Source organism: Lissotriton helveticus, chromosome 6, assembly GCF_964261635.1.
Source record: "Lissotriton helveticus chromosome 6, aLisHel1.1, whole genome shotgun sequence".
NCBI lineage: Eukaryota > Metazoa > Chordata > Amphibia > Caudata > Salamandridae > Lissotriton > Lissotriton helveticus.
In genome coordinates this window covers 1,176,892,970-1,176,916,742 of record NC_136067.1, presented here as the reverse complement: position 1 = coordinate 1,176,916,742, position 23,773 = coordinate 1,176,892,970, and positions in this window count along the sequence as shown.

The following is a 23,773-nucleotide window of genomic DNA, read 5'->3' as shown; positions in this document are numbered from 1 at the left end:
AGAAGTGGTGCTTGGAAAAGATAGTGCTATAGTACCCTTCCTTTTCCTTGCTGGACATCTAGGAGCCAATGATTCTAAAAGGGGAGGTTCAACTTCTTGTTCGATAGGAAGCTGAACCTCCTGTTCTGCTCCAACATCAGACAAATGCTGGCTGTGGCTGCTATCCACTTTGTTGTGTTTCCTGAAACGATTGTGTACTTCTTTGCGAAAGGGACAACTCCAATTCAACATCACTACTCGTCGGCATCAACATGATTCCACTGGCTGCGTCAATGACAGACATGGTCCTGAGCTTATGTTGGAGGCAGTGCTTTTGATGCAGGAGGGATGCTCTCAGCTTGGTCACCGGAGGCCAGTGCGGCAGGCACAACTTTCCTGAAAAAGGTTGCAGTCGGCATGCCAGTGGTGAAAATCTGCTTCTTCTGCTCCCCACTAGCCACTTTGTTGTGAGTACCATCCTTTTGGGCCATCTTAACACTGTCACTTGACAGTGGCACTTAGCTTCACATTACGCCTAAGAGATGACCATGTTACATAGTCAGTCACACGTCATATCATGCACAGGCCTTCTGTCTGGCAGTACTGTGGGTGATCAAGGAAAAAGGGAAGGTCCAGAGGTCCTGAATCTGGATATTAATTCCTGTTATAGTAGAGAAACTGTGTTTAAGGCTCTGTGGGTGATGGCTCTTCTTTTGTGCACCTAAAAGCAAACAAGCAAGAAAAACATCAGTGAAACATGGCATTGTTGTCGTACAAGTAGTAGTACAGACAAACAATATCATTTAGTGTGGTTACTTAAGTTATTATAAAAAATTAACAATACAGTGTATCCATTCATAAAATGGAAAACGACACCAAAATAAACTTTTGTTGTGCACTCTCAGGAAGGATAACAAAGAGCAACAACAACAACAACAAAACATACAGATGTAACTGTTTGCTTTATGTGTATCACTTGGGGTGTGGCACTCAGGGAGGTGCAGCTGACAAATAACAATATAATAATCCTTACACAATGAATGCTGTTGCGCACATATAGCAGACTTGGAGTTGATCCATTGTTGCCAGATGTTATGAAAATGGTTACAAAAAATAATCTAAAAATAAACAAAAAAACAAATAAACAAATTATAAATAAGTGACATTATCCTCAAGCATATCATTTAAATGTATTAAACTGTTATCTCATTGCTCAACCATCCATGCAACCATATAGCAATGGGTCACACTGGCTGAACACACAACATGGCTGCCTGCCATTGCCACATGGTCAACAACAACACTGAGCAAAAACGCATTGGGAAAAAAGAGAAGACATGCAGGCCTATGGCAAAATACACTGGCTACCTACACAAAATGGCTACCAACCGATCACGTGGTGAACCAGCAAGTAAGGAGGCATGGACGCAACATAATGATAGAAGAACAACACATGCAAGTATATGTTAAAAGCACACAGGATGCCTATGCAAAATGGCCACCAGCCACATGGTCAAACAGCAATCAAAGAGGCATGGAGAACAAAGAGATGACATGCAGGCCTTTGGCAAAAGCACACTGGTTTGCTATACAAAATGTCTGCCAGCCACATGGTCAGAAAAACAACCAGCAAGGAGGCATGATCACAAACAGAACAGAGAAGATTTGCATGCCTCTGGCACAAGCGCACCGGCTGGCCACACAAAATGACCACCAGCCACATGGTTAGAATAACAACAACCAGCAAGGAGGCATGAGGAACAAAGAGATGACATGCAGGCCTACGGCAAAGCACACTGGCTGGCCGCACAAAATGGCCACCAGCCACATGGTCAGGCAACAACAACCAGCAAGAAGACACTGCAACAAATCAATATTGCAAATTTATTAAAAAACAGGAAGAAATGTAGTAAACTGTGCACCTTTTTTCCTTCACAAAAGAAGAAAGAAAATGCAAAACAAATAACTAGACCCTACTAAAACTGCAGGCCACCCACTACAATGCATTTTAAAAATTGAATAAAAGTACAAATAAATCCAGGTGCATGCCCCCAGTCAAACAAACACCCTTATGCACCAGTTTTTACCCTTACTTGTGATATCTCAAAAACAAAGTCCTCAAATCCAATGGCATATATGCAAAAAGCAAGGAGCGTGATTCTTCCAGCTCCAAATCCCAAAGAAAAGTGACCAGAAGAGGGACAAAGCACTGGGAGGAGCCTGCTGGACAGGAACAGGAAGTTTGAGTTTCTGGGGCACTTCCTTCTTAAAAAGCAAAGATCTTTAAAAATGGGTTCTCACACAAAGAAAACCACTCAAACAGCCAGTTTGAGAAGAAAATCACTCCTAATGCCTCCCAGATGCATTCTCAAGCTGAAAAGCTGCTCGACCGCTCCATTGGCGATCGTGATCTGCACTAAAGATGCTAGATTGGTGCTGCCGTGGCCGGAAGTCATGTGAGTGAGCGCAAAGTCTCGCAGGAGCTTGCTAGCGGTATGAGAAGACTTGAGCCTGCTTGCAAGAGGCCCGAAAGTCTTACCGCTTGCTGTCGATCGACAAAAGAAAACTCAAGCTCGCGAATGGAAGAAAAACTCTGCTTTGTGCCCGAATGGCAGAATTCAGGAATTCCGCATTCCTCTGTAGAACATGGAGTGCCCGAATTCCACAAACTCCGTGAGCGTAGCAGAGTTTACCACCCTGAGGAAAATTGAATTTTGCCCTGTCATGTGTCCCTACGTGTTCCCCATCATATGTTATATGTGCATGATCAATATGCATATGTTCCCCCTCTCCAAATTAAAGACGCAATTATAGTTGTGTCTAACGTTAGTATGCCAGTTATCCAGTCCTCCTGAAAGCAACGTGAATTAGGCTTTTAGGCCTATGTTGCCAACGTCTTTACATTGTGCACGTTAATTCATCGAGTTGTCTCCGTTTCTAGGCCTCACAGGGCCTGGACACCAGATTCGAGCCTCAAGTCTCCTGAAACCACTCCGAGGAGCGATGCAGCCCCTCCCGCATCCCTGACCCCTCGCTTACTTTCTGCCAAGCAGCGCGGTGCCCGGCCTGGCCTGCCTGCCTGTCTGCCAAGAATATGTTATGCCTCTAGTTATCAGTCCAGCTCCCCGGCTTCACATTCCTAAGCTAACGATCCGCATAAACATCTTCAGCTATAGTCTAGTCTTCCTGTCTCCATGCAAGAGAATTACTGAATTAGTATCCATAGAAGATTCATAGCACACGCAATGCATGTAGAAATATACGCATGCACCAGCCTTAGTGTCAAGTAGCCTTTGCCCTGATGACATTTAGATTCTGGCAACATGTTCTCCAAACACAAGATATCAGATATGCTATAGGTACATGTCGTCCTGACATCCCAGACTTTAGTCTCCTCTTCTAGTGCCAGAAGTCAGAGCCCCAGCTTTCCCCAGTTACACGTCATGGCCCGTTTGCGCGCACCAGTAGGTTAAAGGTTCCAGCTGCCCAGGTAGCCCCCTCCATGTATCCACCCATTTATGACACGTCTGTGACGTTTACATCACATGTCTCCGTGCACGCCCTGTGCACGCCTTCTTTTTACGTCCATGTGTTCTTATCTTACGTTTGTCACTTGTTACGCCTACTGTATGCAATGAAATTGTACTGTTTTACTATATATACTATGTAATGTTGATGAGACGTTGCAGCTGCCATTCCATTCCAGTGCATGCCACTCCATGGTCTTTAGGCTCGAGCCATCCGATTAAAGCCATTCTGACTCAGATACAACGGATCCTGCCTCTTATTTATTGAGCTATCTGTTTTAGTTAATGCATAGAAAAATAGTATCGGTAATTAATTATTTATTTACCACATAATGGCGCCCGAACAGAGACGAGCCCCTTCCCCACGCGCCGGCGATGTAACGCAGGCCCCCTGACCCTTCTACAGCCATGACGGACCTCTACTGCGCACCTGCAGATATTTCTGCTCAAATCTCCCTCAGGCCCACGGAGGAGACGGAGACTGCGGTCCGGCATCCAGACGAGGCGGTGAGGAAGGCGGGTCGTTCCGACCAGAGCCCAAGCCGAGAGAGCAAGGTCCGAGGTATCCGGAGGCCCACCTGTAACCGAAGCCCGAAGCCCGAAGCGCATGCGTAGTGCGTAGCAGTTACCAGACGTCGTAGCAGTCCAGTCCAGTCCAAGGCCTTCAGTTTGCTTCCCGGTGAGTACCGTTGCTGGGGGTATCTAGACGGGTGTTCATTAATTTGTGCCCGGTCCGACGGGTTTGGGTACACAGATCCGGTCCGACGTGTTCACCTAGGTGGATACGGTATGACGTGTCTCTTTAGGAGACCGGTATGTTCTGTACTGTTTTAGCAGTGCATCCAGTAATTCTAGTAAGTCTGTTCTCGAGAAATTCAAGTATTATGTTTTCAATGTATTAGGTAGTATTCTGTTCGAACTGTTATTAATGTGTTCTTGATGTCGTGGTATGAGTGATTGTTTTGCTATTCATTATTGTGTTCATTGTGTATTGTGTTCAAGTCCAAGTACGGTTCAAATATGCCTCTGTTTTCGAAGTTACGTCAGATAAAAACCAGAAAAGGGTTACTCGAAGAATCAGTTCCTGTCCCTCCCAGGGACAGTCCTGGACATTTCATGTATCATAAACATGGCTTAGATGCCATACTGTATCTAGATTTATGGGTGGACTACACCAAACATCTTGAAGAGAAATATAGATGGCCTGTTTCAGGAACATGGGATGCCGAGTGCATCATGAGAGTAGAAGAAGCATTATGGAAAAAGAAAGCCAGACAATCCCAGAAAGAGGCCATAGAATTATGGCGTAAAGAATCTCATAAAAGAACCGAGAAAGAATTCAGAAAAGCAGAATTAAGTAGGGAATCCTCCGAAAAAGCCCAAGAAAGGGAATTACTAGAAGAAGGTGAACGAGTTAGAGCAGAACAGTCAGACAGACAGAGAAATGCCCTAATTAAAGGTATGTATCCTCTTCTCGCCGAGGGTTTGCCGAAGGCGACCCCGGAAACACTCCATAATTTACCGCCACCATTGGTCCCGACTAAGCTGCGTCATAAACCGACTGCCGCTGAAATTTTTCTTTCATCCTATTAAGACGACACTGTTACCGAATATGCTAATACAGATCCTACCCCGCCAGTCCAAGTTCAAGTCCAGCCCCCTGCTAATAATGTAATTACTGTGCCTCCAGTCGTTGGTCCTGTCCATGCGCCAGTTCCCCAGGATCAACCCACATTACGTACCCCTACTTTGCCAGTCACGTTACCAGTAGCCGCACATTCAGTATTAATCGACGATTCCAGTTCAGGAGGGGCAGGGGGAGGTATTCCTATCACCCCGCCTCAAACAAAACGCCTGACGCTGAGAGATGCAGCGTTACAACGTACGCCGAAAGTGACTACGTACGAAGCCCTCAGAAAGTATTTCAATGAGTGCGGATCTGATTGTAGATATGATCCAGTACCAGGTGAAGATAGTATGATAATATATTCCATACGCTTACGACGAGTTGCAAGCTTCTTGGTTACCATATCAAATATGAAAGAACATCTAGACAGAATATATCACTTTATCCGAACAGGGGAAAAACCAGAAAGTATTCACGAAGCTATGGTACACAGAAAAGTCGAGATTCAAGGCATGATTTTGCAATTTCTGATAAATTGCTTAATAAGAGAACAGGATCATCCTGATAAAAATCCAGAAGAGATGAGAGTCCTGACCAGATGGAGTGACAATATAGCAGAAGGAAAACACAAGACACAAAATAGTATAGAAACTATGTACAGAAAGATCCGTAAAGAAATTATAAGTATACACCAAAAGGAGGAAGCAATGAGAGTAGCCGAGAAAGGGAATGACTCTTCAGACGAAGAGGTAGACAACGAGAATCCCACTAGAATAGCGTATGTAGGTAGGACGAGACCTTCTGATAGACACACACGCCTAGACTACAAGAAAGCTTTTCCTCCTCCCGTACCAGAACAGTGTTCTCTTGAACAAGTATTCCAGGCTACCGATAAAGTTCTGAAATTACGAATAGGTTACAGTGAACTTAGTACCATGCATGAACAAGAACTAGCCCGATCAGCAGTTCGATGGACTAGTGATTCTACCACGTTTTCAGACGAAGTAGTGGCTCAAATGTTTCTGAAACTGCCGCCAGCCGAGCAGCGACTGGTGGGTATGTATATGATCCAGCACCTCATTACACTGTACGAGAGTCAGCACTCTGATCCAGGTCCATTATATAATGTACTGAACGAGTTACTCCTAAACAGATGGAAAGGTCTAGGTACCGATTTAATTAACGTCATTCTAGAACAGCGCCACAAATACAGAACGTTCCTGACTCCGCATTTTGTTTCTGTTTCACCCCCTTTCTACATAGATAGACAGAACCCGTTGCGAGAAGTACATCCTGTTAAGGGAACGGGGGGTGAGCTCGAACGAGTATTTGTTTATACCCCTATAACGAAAATAGAACTACTAGAAATGAAAAAGTTAGTACCCTGTCACGATAAAGATCCAGCAGGGTTCCACCGTGAATTAAAAGACATGCTCCGTATGGGAGAATACACGTATCCTGATATCATCAAAATGTTAAAGGTCCTGCTGCCTGCGGGCATATATGAAAAACTCAAAGAAAAAGAATGGGAGGTGGGAGAGAAAAAGATAGATTGGACCGCGTTAGAAACCGAAGATAACACACGAGTCCCAGGTACTGGTCTTGGGGATAAAGCCAAAGAATTGCCCGAACTGTTAATACAAGTCTTGCCAAGATTACTAGCCACGAAAAAGGAAGACTGGGACGCCATCTCAGCCTGTAAACAGAAACCAGACGAAGACACTAGTGATTTTTATTCCAGATTCGAGAAATGTTTCATTATTAATAGCGGTCTGAAAACAAGTAGTGAGTCGTATCCACATCTTTTTGTTACCAAACTAGTTGAGAATTCTTTACCGCAAGTTAAAAATAGAGTATTGAAAGTCGAGAGTACATGGCAAGCTAATACCCCGTCCCAAATGCTCCAGATGCTACAGTATCACCAGAACAGAATCAGGGAAGAGCAAGAACACGAAAGGAGACGTATGAAAGATACGAAAATGAAAGTACTAGTCGCACAGTCTGTTCAACCAGATAGTCAGAAGAGGGGTACGAATCAAACTAGTCATTCTGCAGCTCCCGTTAAAGGGACATGCAATTACTGTAAACAGCCAGGTCATTATATAAATGAATGTGCAGTTCTGAAACACAACATAGCTACAGGTAAGACGAAAGAGAGACCGCGTCCTCCTAGACAAGAATATGTTCCGCAAAATACGCAACCACCGCAGAACGCACAACAGTCAGTTACAGTACCGCAGCCTATAGCTGCCGCACAACACGTTACACAGCAGATGTACCAGTACGCACAGTCAGATTATCCAGAATATCAGCAGTATTCATGAAATAGCCTAGAGAGGGAAGTTGGCTTGCCTCTCATCGAGATTCCTGTAGATCAAGAGGGTCCCTATGTACACAGTCAAGTATTAGGGAAAGACAGAAAGTTTCTGATTGATACAGGGGCAAGTAGGACTACCATCAGTCATGACAAGGTTCCAGGGGCTCCACTCTCAGGCTCAAGAAATGTTTCCCTGGGATTTTCAGGAAAGCCTATTGTTAATGAAATATCGAAACCAGTTTCCCTAGAAGTTGGTCCATTGTCCCGAACTACAGACTTGTTACTTACGAAATCCTGTCCTGAAAATTTACTTGGTATTAAAACATTGAAAGAATTAGGAGCAGTTATATGCTGTTCCCCAGAAGGAGTGAGATTGTTTTTACGTGATTTTAAAGGTCATTATGTGTTACGAGATTTTGATCCTAGATTACTGAATGTACCACAGCATTTATGGGCGCAAGGTCCAACTGATGTAGGTTGTATGCACATTACACCATATCGTGTCACTCTGAAACAAGGTGTTGTATTGCCACGAATCCGACAGTACAAATTGCCACCTGAGGCTGTAGCAGCCTTATCGAAAATAATTGACGAGCTCATCGCTCAAGGAGTAGTTGTAGAAACTGACTCCAATGTATGTAATTCTCCTATCATTCCGATTCTTAAACGTACTGACCCAAATGCACCTCCAGTTTATCGATTAGTGATTGACCTCCGAGAACTTAATAAGTGTATCATACCCCAGTACCCTGTGGTTCCAGATATTTCTTCCCTATTGTCTGCCATTGATTCTGAAGCTACGTTCTTTACTGTTATTGATCTCAAGAATGCATTCTTTAGTGTCCCCATTCATCCAGACAGTCAGTTCCTTTTCGGATTCTGTTTAAACGGAAGAAGCTATAAATTCACACGAGCTCCTCAAGGTTTCACAGAAAGTCCTAGTATTTACAGTCAAGCACTTAAAAGACAACTAGACAGTATTCACATGCCAACTGACACTGCCCTGCTCCAGTATGTCGATGATCTATTAATCACAGCCCGTACAGAACGTGACTGCGAAAGTGCGTCACTGACAGTCCTGTATTTTCTGGCCGAGATGGGGCACAAGGTGTCCCCTTCGAAACTGCAATTCTGTGTCCAGCAAGTGGTATACCTTGGACACTTACTGTCCAAGAGGGGTAGACAGTTGACACCAGACCGTATACAGTTAATAGCACATCTTCCACAGCCCAAGACACAGAAGGAGGTACGAGCTTTTATCGGCCTCACTTCTTACTGCAGACAATGGATTCCTCAGTATGCATATCTAGCTAAACCACTGATACAGTTAACGACACAGGAGGCAGCGACACCGACTGTCCTCCCTTGGACCCAGGAACATACACTTGTTTTTAATGAGTTAAAGAAAGCTTTATGTAACGCACCTGTGTTAGCGACACCAAACTACAGTAAGCCTTTTACACTTTTTGTCACTGAACGTGATGGTACAGCATTATCTGTTCTCACACAAGATCAAGCAGGACAAAACAAGCCTTGTGCTTATTTTTCTAGCACATTAGATCCAGTAGCCCAGGCTCTGCCTGCGTGCCTCAAGTCAGTTGCAGCCACAGCTTTAGCTATTAGACAAAGTGATTCCATAGTGTTAGGACACTCCCTGACAGTACAAGTTCCACACTCCGTGGAAGTTCTTTTAAACCGAACACAGACTCAGCACTTGACAATTGCACGTTTAACAGGATCTGAACTGACACTGTTTCAGCCACACATAGAAATCAGACGCTGCAACGTTTTAAAACCTGCTACACTGTTACCCTCGATTACATTGAATCCTGCCACACATGACTGTGTGGAAGTTATTAACACCATGACAAAGCCAAGACAAGACTTAACGGACATTGCATTACCTGATCCAGACCTGACACTTTATGTGGATGGTTCATGTATGAGAACAAGTACAGGAGAGTTAGTAGCTGCGTATGCAGTGACTACTGAAACTGAAGTTATAGAAACACATCGTATTGATACCCTGTCTGCTCAAGCAGCAGAGCTCATCGCTCTAACCCAAGCCTGCATACGAGCCAAGAACCTGAATGTAAACATATATACAGATTCACGTTATGCATTCGGAGTCGTTCACGACTTTGGAGTACTCTGGCAAGAAAGAGGTTTCATGACCTCTCATGGAGCCAAGATTCAGCATGGTCCCCTCATTCAAGCTCTGTTAGAAGCAATACACTTACCGAAAGCCATTGCCATCATGAAGTGCAAAGCACATACGAAAGCCACTGACACCATTTCCCAAGGTAACGATCTAGCAGATCGAACAGCCAAGCTTACAGCTCAGACTCCAGACATTCCAGTTAACACGACAAAGACAGATATTCCAGATCAGACTACTTGTATGACAGTTAAGGACCCTACACGAGATGTACTAGACATACAGTCACATGCTACCTCAGACGAAATCAAGAGATGGTCTGAACAAGGAGGGGTCCAGACAGATCAGGGATGGTTGACGAAAGGAAAAGCCACATGGTTTCTCCCCGACTCTATGGTTCAAGTCATTATTAACACCGCACATAGTCCAGCACATTTAGGAGAAAAAGCCATGTTAGACAGCATCCAGAACCTTTGGTTTAACAAGCATTTATGAGCAGCAGCCAAGCAGAAAGTGCGTACCTGCATGATCTGTTGTCAGTTCAATCCAGGTAAAGGTGTTCCGGTGGAACAAGGTGGATTCCATCCTCCTGACCACCCTTTTGAAGTCCTCCAGATGGATTATATTCAGATGGATCGATGTCGAGGTTTCAAGTATGTCCTCGTAGTTGTATGCGCTTTGTCCAGATGGACCGAAGCTTATCCAGTCCCAGATTACACTGCCGCGACCACTGCCAGGCAGTTGGTTCGTGGGTTTTTCCCGCGCTATGGTTTGCCCAGGGTCGTGTATTCAGACAACGGCCAGCCATTCTCATCCGAACTCATGAAACAAGTATCCCTTCTGTTAGGGTACCAGTGGAAGTTCCACTGTGTACGACACCCCGAGGCAGCTGGCCTCGTCGAGAGACATAATCAAACTCTGAAAATCCGCATTGCAAAAGTTTGCGCAGAGAAAGGCGTAGATTGGATGGTAGCCCTGCCAGTCGCCCTTTTTTACATGAGAATGGTCGCTCACTCCCGCTCAGGTCTGTCCCCTTTCGAGGTTGTATTCGGTCGTCCCCCAAACATGTGGGGTACACCTATGCCACGTAAAATAACTGATGTTGACAGTAATATGCTGACAGATTACCTAGCTTCCTTGATGTCTGCACTACTCTCTTGTCGTTCACAGGTTGCGGCTGCTTTTCCAGACAACACCCAGGTGAAACCGCACGAGGTCGTTCCAGGTGATCTGGTTTTGATCCGAAACTTTGATCGTTCAAGTCCGCTGGAGCCCCGCTGGAAAGAGCCGAAACTCGTACTGATGACCACAAGGACCGCCGTCAAAGTGGAGGGCCGCAAGGGATGGCTCCACTCCAGTCACGTTAAACGTTTTCATGGACTCCGTCCAAAGACTTTTTTCAAGGACTGCCCAGATACTGACTCTAAACTCCCCCTGTTAGAGAAAACTCCGCAGCAGGAGTATAAAATCAAGTTAAGGTCTAGCAAGTCAGACAGTTTAATTGTTTAAGTCCCTCTCGGGTGAAGCGGTTAGACAGGTTCCTGACATGTATGAGATAGACCCCCATAGTGAGAGAGTTAGTCGAAACTCCAAGAAAATACGTTATTGTAAAAATTTGCGCAGCCGATGCGTAATCACGTTACTGTTTATGTTGTTTCTGAGTCTTATGGTTACATGCATAAGTTATGTTTTACATGTATATTTTCCTCCTATTGATTTACATATACATTTGTCCTCTAATGATACAGTAGAGCACACCTTTAGTGAACTACCTCCTCACGAGTTATCCTACAGACTTGCCATGTGCAACAATACTTTTATCCGAATGTTACACTATTCACACCAGACTAGCAATGCCACTAATTGTTGGGTGTGTGGTCGACTCCCCCCTTTCCAGACACCGAAGGGAGTTCTGCCACTCTTTAACTATCCGTTTTCACACAATGGTTCGTGTGGAGCATGGTTTACGATAACGTCATCCTCAGACGATAAGTCCCTTCTGAATAGAACATGTTTCCCAGACAAGGAAGGTCTTTCCCATAGAACAGGGTTAGATCTAGAAAATGAAGTATATGATCTAGGTAATTATTCCTCGAATTTCATGGTTTTGAATGTTCAGTCCGAGACTACTCCAGACTTGCCTGCTATTACAGTTCTACCAGTGAAAGGCGAATTATGTGTCAGAAAGAATGGTTCAGTACATCTAGGGCACAGTGATTGTAATACTGTGGTCGAGTATAGTGACAGTGGGAAATCTACTTTCAAAGCCTCACGTCATTCGTATTTTGTATGTGGTCAAACCGCATATGTACGTCTGCCCCTAGATTGGGATGGAACATGTTACATTGCCTTCCTACTGCCACCAGTTTTTCTAGCCCCATCCGATTATCACAGAAATACACATCTAGTACACGTCAGACATAGAAGGGAGATCGAGTCCCCAATTGTCGATCAGACTGAAACTGCCTTAGAACAGTATACAGACTTCAATAAAGGTTTCTTTTTCTTCATAGGACCTATCCAGAATAGTAAGCTAATACGTAGGTTAACCAGAACCCTTGAAGCAGTAGTGAATGAGACTACTTCCGCTCTAGGTAACTTAACAGAAGAGCAATCTGCTATGAGATTTGTTGTTCTTCAGAACCGCCTCGTTCTTGACGTCATACTGGCCGATAGGGGCGGAGCTTGTAGAGTCATCGGATCTAGTTGTTGCATTTTCATTCCTAATAACGCACCGTCTGTTTATTCAGCTATAACCAGACTTCATAAAATAGCCCATCAGCTACACCAGAATCCAGGCACCTGGATATGGTCCGGTTGGCTCTGGAGTATATCTGCTTGGGGATGGAAAGTATTGTCATTCCTAGGAATAGTAGTAATGATCATATTCAGTTGTTGTCTCTGTTTACAATGTGGCCCTGCGATTTGCGGCTTGTGCGCTACCTCTTGTATTCCAAGTCCTAAATCCCGTTCCAAAAAGATTCGAGACGAGCAAATGATGCTCTATGAACAGATAGATGGTCTCATGAATATTGATGTTTCCTGAAGGAAACGTAGGGAACAAGGAGGGAATGAGGAAAATTGAATTTTGCCCTGTCATGTGTCCCTACGTGTTCCCCATCATATGTTATATGTGCATGATCAATATGCATATGTTCCCCCTCTCCAAATTAAAGACGCAATTATAGTTGTGTCTAACGTTAGTATGCCAGTTATCCAGTCCTCCTGAAAGCAACGTGAATTAGGCTTTTAGGCCTATGTTGCCAACGTCTTTACATTGTGCACGTTAATTCATCGAGTTGTCTCCGTTTCTAGGCCTCACAGGGCCTGGACACCAGATTCGAGCCTCAAGTCTCCTGAAACCACTACGAGGAGCGATGCAGCCCCTCCCGCATCCCTGACCCCTCGCTTACTTTCTGCCAAGCAGCGCGGTGCCCGGCCTGGCCTGCCTGCCTGTCTGCCAAGAATATGTTATGCCTCTAGTTATCAGTCCAGCTCCCCGGCTTCACATTCCTAAGCTAACGATCCGCATAAACATCTTCAGCTATAGTCTAGTCTTCCTGTCTCCATGCAAGAGAATTACTGAATTAGTATCCATAGAAGATTCATAGCACACGCAATGCATGTAGAAATATACGCATGCACCAGCCTTAGTGTCAAGTAGCCTTTGCCCTGATGACATTTAGATTCTGGCAACATGTTCTCCAAACACAAGATATCAGATATGCTATAGGTACATGTCGTCCTGACATCCCAGACTTTAGTCTCCTCTTCTAGTGCCAGAAGTCAGAGCCCCAGCTTTCCCCAGTTACACGTCATGGCCCGTTTGCGCGCACCAGTAGGTTAAAGGTTCCAGCTGCCCAGGTAGCCCCCTCCATGTATCCACCCATTTATGACACGTCTGTGACGTTTACATCACATGTCTCCGTGCACGCCCTGTGCACGCCTTCTTTTTACGTCCATGTGTTCTTATCTTACGTTTGTCACTTGTTACGCCTACTGTATGCAATGAAATTGTACTGTTTTACTATATATACTATGTAATGTTGATGAGACGTTGCAGCTGCCATTCCATTCCAGTGCATGCCACTCCATGGTCTTTAGGCTCGAGCCATCCGATTAAAGCCATTCTGACTCAGATACAACGGATCCTGCCTCTTATTTATTGAGCTATCTGTTTTAGTTAATGCATAGAAAAATAGTACCGGTAATTAATTATTTATTTACCACAACCCAGGCTTAATCTTTATACAGTGCATCATGTATGCTGTACAAGTATATAAGCTGAGAACAGTAAAAAATTGAAAATCATATGCTTTAATGTCATAAAATACTATTACAGGATATGAACTGTCTTCTGCTTTGCTTATAATATGAACTTATGCATTGTTGAAATTAAATGTCTCTTGTGCAATTTTGTAACATGTAATACTAACTTATATCTATGTTCTGTTTTTTTCAAACAGATGAATGACACCATTTATTGGAGTAAAGCAATTTCTTAATTACTTCTTTCTGTGTAGTTCAACAAACTTACATTGCCAATGTGCACACTAAGGTAGAGATGAATGCAGCCACTGGGATATCCAGACACACACTGATATAGCCACGCACACACCCAGTCACTCATCCATTCAGCCACACATACACCCACTCACTGACACATACAGTCAGTAACATTTACTTACTTACCAATACAGTTGCTACCACATTCACTCACTCACCCATACAGTTACCCATATACCCACTCACTTACTCATACGCATTCTAGCACACACACTCACTCGCCTATACAGTTACTGACACAAGCACTCACTTACCCATACAACCATTCACACACCCACTCTCTCATCCATACAATTACTAACATACCCTGTCAGTCTCCTATGTAACCACTGACAAATCCAATCACTAACCCATACTACTAGAAAACCCACTCACTCACCAATACAGTTACATAAAACACCTACTTACCAACCCATGCAATAACTAACACACCCAGTTGTTCTCCCATGTAACCACTGACACACTCAATCACTCACCCATATAGCTACTAACACAGGCACTCAGTCACCCATACAGCCACTTACACACACACTCAGTCTCCCATACAGTCACTGGCAATGCCACTCACACAGCGCCAAAAGTGATATGCAAACAAATGATGGACAGAACGCTGCATGCATTCACCCCAGTCAAGAGACCTGGATTAAATCCATAGTTCTTTTGCTTACCATACCACCCCAGTTTAGACCTAGCCATATGCAAATCAGCCTTGATCTTGTTCCTTAAGGGAACAGTCCAGCTCAAACTGCCAAGCCAGCTCCTCCCTGGACCAGAAACGAACATCCTGGGACCGGTTTCTGGGTATTACCCCTCAACAGCAGGCTAGCTTGAATCCAGTGGCACAGTGAGCAAGGGACCTTTGTCTGGGCATACCCATCCCACTTAGTGTAAAAAGTCATATGCAAACAAATGATGGATGGATTGCTGAATAAATCATACATTCACCCCCAGTCAAGAGATCTGGGTTAAAACCATTGTTCTTTTGCTCATCAGGCCACCCTAGTTTAGATCCACCCATTTGTAAATCAGTGTTGACCATGTTCCTTATGGGAACTGTCAAGCCCGAACTGCCGAGCCAGGTCTTTCCTGAACAGGGAAAAAACATCCTGGGGCTGGCTTCGGTTTATCATCCCCAATCTGCCAGGCTAGTTCTAATCCAGAGGCACAGAGAGCCCGGGGCCCACATCTAGCCATACTCATCCCACTTAGGGTGAAAAGTGATATGCCAACAAATGATGGACAGATGCTGAATAAATCATACATTCACCCCGTCAAAAGATCTGAGATAAATCAATTGTTCTTTTGCTCTCCATACTATCCCAGTTTAGACCCAGCCATATGAAAATCAGCCTTGACCCTATACGCTATTGGAACAGTCCAGGCCGAACTGCCAAGCCAGGTCCTCCCTGGACCGGAACATGCATCCTGGGAGAGTTTTCGGGGTATTACCCCTCATCAGCCAGGCTAGATTGAATCCAGTGGCACAGTGAGCAAGGGACCCACATATGGGCATATCCATCTCACTTAGAGAGAAAAGTGATACGTAAACAAATGATGGATGTAGTACTGAATAAATCATACATTCAACCCCAGTCAAGAGTTCTGGGTTGAATCCACTGTTCTTTTGCTCACCATGCCACCCCAGTTTAGACCCAGCCATATGCAAACCAGTCTTGACCCTGTTCCTTATGGGAACAGTCCAGCCTGAACTGGCAAGCCAGGTCCTCCCTGGACCAGAAACAAGCATCCTGGGTCCGAGTTTGGGGTATTACCTCCCCATTGACCAGTCTAGCTTGAATCCAGTGGCGAAGTGAGCAAGAGACCAACATCTTAGCATACCCATCCCACTTAGGACGAATAGTGATACGCAAACAAATGATGGACCGAATACTGAATAAATCACACATTCAAACCCAGTCAAGACATCTGGGTTAAATCCATCGTTGTTTTGCTCACCGTGCCACCCCAGTTTAGACCCAGCCATATGAAAATCAGCCTTGCCCCTATTCGTTATGGGAACAGTCCAGCATGAACTGCCAAGCCAGGTCCTCCCTTGACCAGAAACAAGCATCCTGGGACCTGTTTCGGGGTATTACACCTCATCAGCCAACCTAACTCTACTCCAGTGGCACAGTGAGCAAGGGACCCACGTCTGGGCTTACCCATACCACTTGGGGTGAAAATTGATATGCAAACAAATGATGGACGGAGTGCTGAATAAATCATACATTCAACCCCAGTCCAGAGATCTGGGTTAAGTCCATGGTTCTTTTGCTCATCATACCACCCCAGTTTAGGCCCAGCCCTATGCAAATCAGTCTTGACCCTTTTTCCTTATAGGAACAGTCCAGCCCAAAATGCCAAGCCAGGTCCACTCTGGACTGGAAACAAGCCGCCGGGACCAGTTTTGGGGTATTACCCCTCATCATTCAGGTTAGTTTGAATCCAGTGGCACAGTGAGCAAGGGACCCACGTCTGGGCATGCCTATCCCACTTAGGGCTAAAAGTCATACGGAAACAAATGACAGACAGAATGCTGAATACATTGAATACCCATACATTCACCCCAGCCAAGAGATCTGGGTTAGCTTGCCACTGGAGTCAAGCTAGCATGGCTGATGAGAGGTAATACATTTGGAGCAAAATAACAATGGATTTAGGCCCAGATTCTATACTGGGGGGGTAAGTTTGATATTGTGCTGCATTCTGTCCATCAATTGTTCTTTTTGCATTTGTCTCCCCGAGGGTATGCCCAGATGTGGGTCCTGTGCTCTCCATGCCACTGGAGTCAAGCTAACCTAGCTGATGACAGGTGATGCCCCCAAAACTTTTCCCAGGATGCTTGTTTCCAGTCCATGGTGGACCTGGCCTGGCTGTTCGGGCTGGACGGTTCCCATGAGGAACAGGGTCAAGACTGATTTGCAAATGCCTGGGTCTGCACTAGAATGACATGGGGAGCAAAAATAACGATGGATTTAGACCCAGATCTCTGTACTGGGATGAATGTTTGACATTATGCTGCATTCAGCCCATAAATCGTTCTTTTTGTATTTGTCACCCGAGTAGGACGGGTATGCCCATTCTTGTGTCCTGTGCTCTCCATGCTACTGGAGTCAAGCTAGCCTGGCTGATGAGGGGTGATTCCCTAAAACAAGCCCCATGATGCTTGTTTGCAGTACATGGAGGACATGGCCTGGCAGTTCAGGCTGGACTGTTTCCATGGGGAACAGGGTCAAGACTAACAAGACTGATTTGCAAATGGCTGGGTCTGAACTAGAATGGCATGGGGATTAAAAAAATAATGGATTAAGGCCCAGTTCTCTGTACTGGGGGTGAATGTTTGACATTTTGAAGCCTTCAGTTCATCAATTGCTCTTTTTGCATTTGTCACTCCAAGTGGGCCGGGTATGCCCAGACCTGGGTCCTGTGCCCTCAATACCACTGAAGTCAAGCTACCCTGGCTGATGAGGGGTGATGCCTCAAATCCTGTCCCAGGATGCTTGTTTCCAGTGCATGGAGGACTTGGCCTGGCAGTTCGGGCTGGACTGTTCCCATGGGGATCAAGGTCAAGACTGATTTGCAAATGGCTGTCAGGCACCCTTTCACACACTGACTCACTCATCTATGCAGCCAATCACACAGTCACCCACCTATGCATTCACTAATGTACCCATTCATATCTCCATGCAGCCACTTATGCACCCAGTCACTTACCGATACAGAAACTCATGTGCCCTCGCACTCACCCATACTGCCACTCATGTGCCCTCCCACTCACCCATACAGCCATTCATACATACTCTCACTCACCCATGCAACCCCTCACACACCCACTCAGTCACCCATACATCCATTCACACAGTCAGTCACCCAGTCATATACGCACTCAGACACCCACTCACACAGCCATATAGCCACTCGCACATTCATTCACTTATATAACTACTCACATAGTAACTCACTCACTCATACAGGCACTCTCATACCCACTCACATACACATAAAGCCACTCACACACCCATTCACCCACTCATACTCACTCACCCACCCATGCACCCACTCACACACCCACTCACTCAGCCACACAGCCACTCATGTACCCACTCGCCCACCTCTCACCCTTACAGGAAATCATACACCCATTCACACACCCATACACATACTCACACACTCATTCACTGACTCACCCATACACCCACTCACACACCCACTCACTCATCCATACAGCTCCTCACACACCCTCTCATTCACTCATTTACAATGACTCAAACAACCATTTAAACTAACATATATAGGTAGACAGTGAAAGGTGTTTACAATGGCATACCAGAAATAAATATATAGTTATTCTTTCTTTTAACTAGATAAGGCATTTCTAAAAAAAAATCTTGTCGTTTTTTAACTTTTTTTGTGTTTCTGAACTTTGTGTTTTTTACAATTTTTATAACAGGAAGTACAAAAATGAAACAAAAAAACAACATGCGCAAAATCTGTGCAACAGATTAAAAAGTAAGGAAACAAATTAACTTCTGTGGCACTTTTTTGCCTCAATAATAACCAAAAAAGACTATTCTCCAACAGACAAAATCTTATTGTACTCACGGCAAAAAGTGTCCTTATCAGCCAGGTCAGGTATAAAAGCTGGAATTTAGATGGTTCCTGGCACTGGTAATGTATCTCCAGCAGCTAGCTGCCCCACAGCAGGTTTTGATGCTGCTTTTCTTTGCTTCGTTGCTCCAAACAAATTCTGCTGATGAATAGTTTACAAATGCTTTAGATAATGAGGTGGTCCCATGGCTATATTTCTTGCTAGTTCCTCCAGATAATATTTTCTTACAGAGTTTAAACTGCATCTGCCGTGCAACTCCTTTTTTCTCTCCAAAAGGGATAGAAATAAGCTCCCAAGCAATGCTCTGTTTTCTCTTGGGCAGGTGCTGCTCATCACTAGACTATACTAAAATATACATTAAAACATGCATATAACAATTAAATCACCTATAGGTAAATAAATTAATACAAACTGTTTGTAAATCACCTACCTGAAAAATAATTATTAGAATGGCCACATACCATTTTAAGCATTCATTCGGCTCCAAGTGACACTCAGCTCAAGGTGAGGTTTTGCAGAATATCTAAGTCGCAAGAAACTTGTGTCGGCTTAAACAGGACAGTGAAGGGGAAACATTCTGACATGTACAGGAAGAGGCTGTGATTCAATTATCAACTTTATTTTTCTATCTGTGCACTTGGTTTATTGAGTGTCACAGATGAGGACCAAGTTCAGTAATTTTAGTGACTATAATCCACTAATGTTGAATCTAGAATGGGTGACGGAGTAGGGGGCTATGCAGGGGGTAGGACCTAAAAATGCAGAAATAAGCACTAGACTAGAAGGATTAAATTAAGTGAAGTGGTTCCGGATTCAATTATTAAAAAGGTTGTTACTGATAACGCCCTCAAATTAAATTAACATGTGTCTAGAAGAAGGCACAGGTGAGAAGGCATTTCAGAGGTTATGTGAGTGGGTGGTAAAAGATCTCATGATTTTGACCAGAGTAAACAATATGAGTGGGTAGAAATGGTTCAATAGGAAGTGTTCGTGGGCCCACAAGAACCTGTTGATAGCCCTAAAACAAAACTCAAAGTATAGGGGTAAGATTACGGCTTGCAGGAAAGCATATAAAGTGGGGATGGCATCAACGCAAAAATAAATCTGTGAACAGGCTTGGAATGATCTGTTACAGAGAAGTGAGTTAAACAATAGTGCACAGTTCTGGGACATAACAAATAGGCCAATGTGAGCGGCAATAGGATGAAAGTTATGGATTGCACTATTTCCCCAGAAGTTTAGACGAGGCACATCCAGAGTATCTATGGCTTGGAAACGTCTATGGATCCTAACCCCAACAGGTTAACTTTAAGAGAACACTTTACTTTAACCTTTGGGGAGGAGGAAGTTTATGACGCTATTATAGCCATGTCTAGTGATAAGGCTCCAGGTCCAGATGGGGTGCCTGCAAATTTGTTCAAGGCAGGTCCTCTATTTTGGGCAAAAATACTTGTGAGAGTGTTTAACACTGCATGTAATACAGGTTCACTATCATCTTGGTTGAGATCCATCACAGTACCGATATTCAAAAAGGGGTTGAGAATAGAGCCACAATGATAAAGTCCAATATCATTAATTAACATATTGACAAGAGCAGTTGGGACAACCTTTGATTCAGCGAAAAGGCTGGGGCCCAAGCAAGTGTAGGCCTTGCTTAAGGTATATGAAGCTAGAGTCAGTCAATTAGCTTTATTTCGATAAAAAATATCTTAAAAGCATTACAAGAGAAAACAGTAAAACACCATAATTTAAAAACATTGGCTAAGAATTCGGATGAAAAAGCTTTCCAATAAATTAAATAAAAATGGTCGTAATACATGACCGCAATTAAACAATGATTTTTAGCCTCTTAAGTCTAATTGACCATGCCCAGCCCAAATATTTAGCCATACCACAGACAAACAGCAGACGGGTATCAGACATTAGTATTCGTAAAGCGTCTTTGTAGTGTCTGGTAGCCAGCCCTCTACATAATGGTTTTAACCACATAGATCTTGGAGATTTGTAGGCCGGGCATTCAAATAAAAAGTGGGCAATGGACTCTACTCTGGATGTACAAAATATGCAAAAGGGAGTGGTTTGCCCCGGAATTTTCCAACGGGCCGACAGTTCTCTTAGGGGAAGAAGACCCACCCTAAACCTGAAGTACAGGGCTCTATCAAGGGGCTTTGAAATCAAGTCCAGGTAGGGTTCATATGAAGGTACATCCTTAGTTTTGAGGAACTCCATAGTGGTACTGCATTCCTTAGGATTGGAGTTTGATTTGTTGACTACCCACTGGCAGTATATAGTCTTGAGGGCAGCTTTCGGGAGGGCACATCTGGAAGACCAAGTGTCTGCAAGACCCAAATCACCAAGCAGAGTTTTGACATTACTAAGCCACCCTATTTTGGACCAGCCCGGCATACCCAGTATTTCTGACAGTCCTTTCGCATAACTAGCAAGTTCAGGCACCCTCCATAGGCGAGCCCATAAGAGTAGCGGTCGGAGATGGGCCTGGTCACTAATCGAGCGGCAGCCCATATCCAACAGCAGGGGTAACGTTGTTATGCTCTGGGGGAGGGACATCAGCTCCTTCAAAAATTTGTTTTCAGAGCAGGAGAGGAGATTGATCTTGGAAAAAAACCAAAGTTCAGCCCCATATAGCGCTGCACTGACTCCTCTTGCTTTATAAATTTCTAGAACAGGGGCAATAGGTTTAAAGGAAGACGAACGCTGCTCTTTAAGAAGTGACCCAACAACCCTTTTATGGCCCAACAACAGTTTTTGGAGGTGAGGGCTCCACTGCATAGAGTCAGCCAAGCGGATGCCCAGGTAGTCAAATTCCCTGACTCTTTCCAGGGGGACACAGTTCAATACAGGGGGTTGGCCTAGCTTTTTTGGTGGATTCAATACCAGGTACTTAGTTTTATCGGTGTTAATCCTAAGCCCCCTACTGGTGCAGAAGATCTGGAAATTGTCCAAGAGGCTCTGTAGGCCCATGGGTGACTTTGAAATGAGTAGGGTATCATTGGCGAATAGGAGGGTTGGTATTTTCTTACCCGCCAGGGACGGAGCATCAGATGGTTTGCTCAGGAGGTGCTCCACCACTCCATTCACATACAATGAGAACAGAGTGGGGGCAAGGACACATCCCTGGCGGACCCCCCTATTCACAGTAATTTTTTCGGTCTTTTGGCCCTGGGTACCCCACCTCACCTGGGCAAAGTTCCCAGTATGCAACTTCATGAAGCTAGAGGCATTCCAATAGCAATGTATGGGTGTGATGTGCGGGGCTACAAGGACATAAGTGAGTTTCAAATAGTAGAAAATAACTTTCTGAGAAGATTTCTAGCTATTCCGCAAGGAGTCCACGCATACATTTTATACAAAGAGACATGTATAGGCTATATTTCTGACCTTGTTGCCCGGGCCCCTTTATTGCGATGGATCAGGATATGGGTGAACCCTCAGTTGGGATTCAATCAGGCAGTGATTGAGGACTGACATTCGTTGGAGGGTGTTACCTGTATTCCTTAGTTTAGCCATATCAATAGTATATTAAGCACTTTGGGATGTTCAGAACAATTTGCAAATCCAAAATCTATTGTTAAAGAGGATCTAAAGGGGATACAAAACCCTTTCTCAAATTTAAAATGGCAGAGAGAGAAGCGGTGGAAAGTATGAAACTGTTGGTGTGGGATCACATGTTGGTAAGAATATGTACAACATTGGAGCCTTATCTAATGATGGTTTCTAACCCATATCATCAACTTTTACTGATAAGATTCAGATTTCACCTTATATATCAGCTTTTGGCTGTTTCACATGGTAATTTAAGAGAAGAGGAGAGGGGTCCATGCACTTGTGATAATTTTTCTCCACAGGATAGTTTACATTTTGTCTTTTTCGTGGTCATAATTCCATTTTTAGAAAGCAATCTATTGTCCCCTTGACGAAAAGGAAACACTTTATTTGAGTAAAGCCGGCCCTAATGTATTTACAAATGCTTTCGAGCCCAGTGATATGTTAAGGAGTGGCAAGTTTTTTGGCGGGTGCATCAGGAAAAAGCTAGACATCTAATTTTAGATTTTATGTACTCATGGCTAAAAGGCCTGTGTAATAGATGAAATGTTAGTTATTTTTTATATCGTTATCTATTTTTATGTTTATTTTGATGACATTTTTAATGAGAGGAATTTGTATGATGTAATGTATTGCATTTTAGGCCTTTGTTAACGTCTAATGGTTTTTATAACATATGTTTTTAATGTTGCTTTTATGGCTTTAATTAGCCAAATAAAGTATTTGTTGACTTGACGTTTTAAGTGTTTTTGAAAATCACGCTGGATTCACGAATTTCCTGCAGTACCGGAAAGTACATGTCAGAACAGTGCGAGAAAGGTTAACGAATATTTTAAAAAACACAAATACTGCAAATTTGAAGCAACTCCACCAATAAACACAGGGAATGTGCTGTGGTGCAAAGACACAAGTATATAAAGCACCCTTTGTAGGCACTGTAAGACCTTATAATGTTGGCACACTTGAAAATTACATAAGGGGCCTGAATTAAAGACAGGTGGTTTAATATCATGTGTCCCTTCAATATAGTATAATTTTAAAACATTTTGCTATGATATAATTAATTTTTACATCATTTTTATACTTGGGTTTATGATCATTTTTATTATGTTTTTTATAAACTGTGACTGTAAACACTTTTGTGATCTTATGAGTAAGATCAAATAAAGCACTTAAACAAAAAACATTTTGCTCTTAATTTCAGATAAGCAGGCAGGTGAAGTTCTTTCTGGGCTTGCAGGTACTCACACACCCACTCAAATATCCATTCATCCACTCACACATCCACCAAACCACTCACATACCCACTCACAGACCCATACAGCCACTCACACACTCACTCACGCCTATATAACCACTCACACACCCACTCTCAAAGGTTACAGGTAGCTGTTAGGAAGTACAATTTAAAAAACCTTTGAAATTA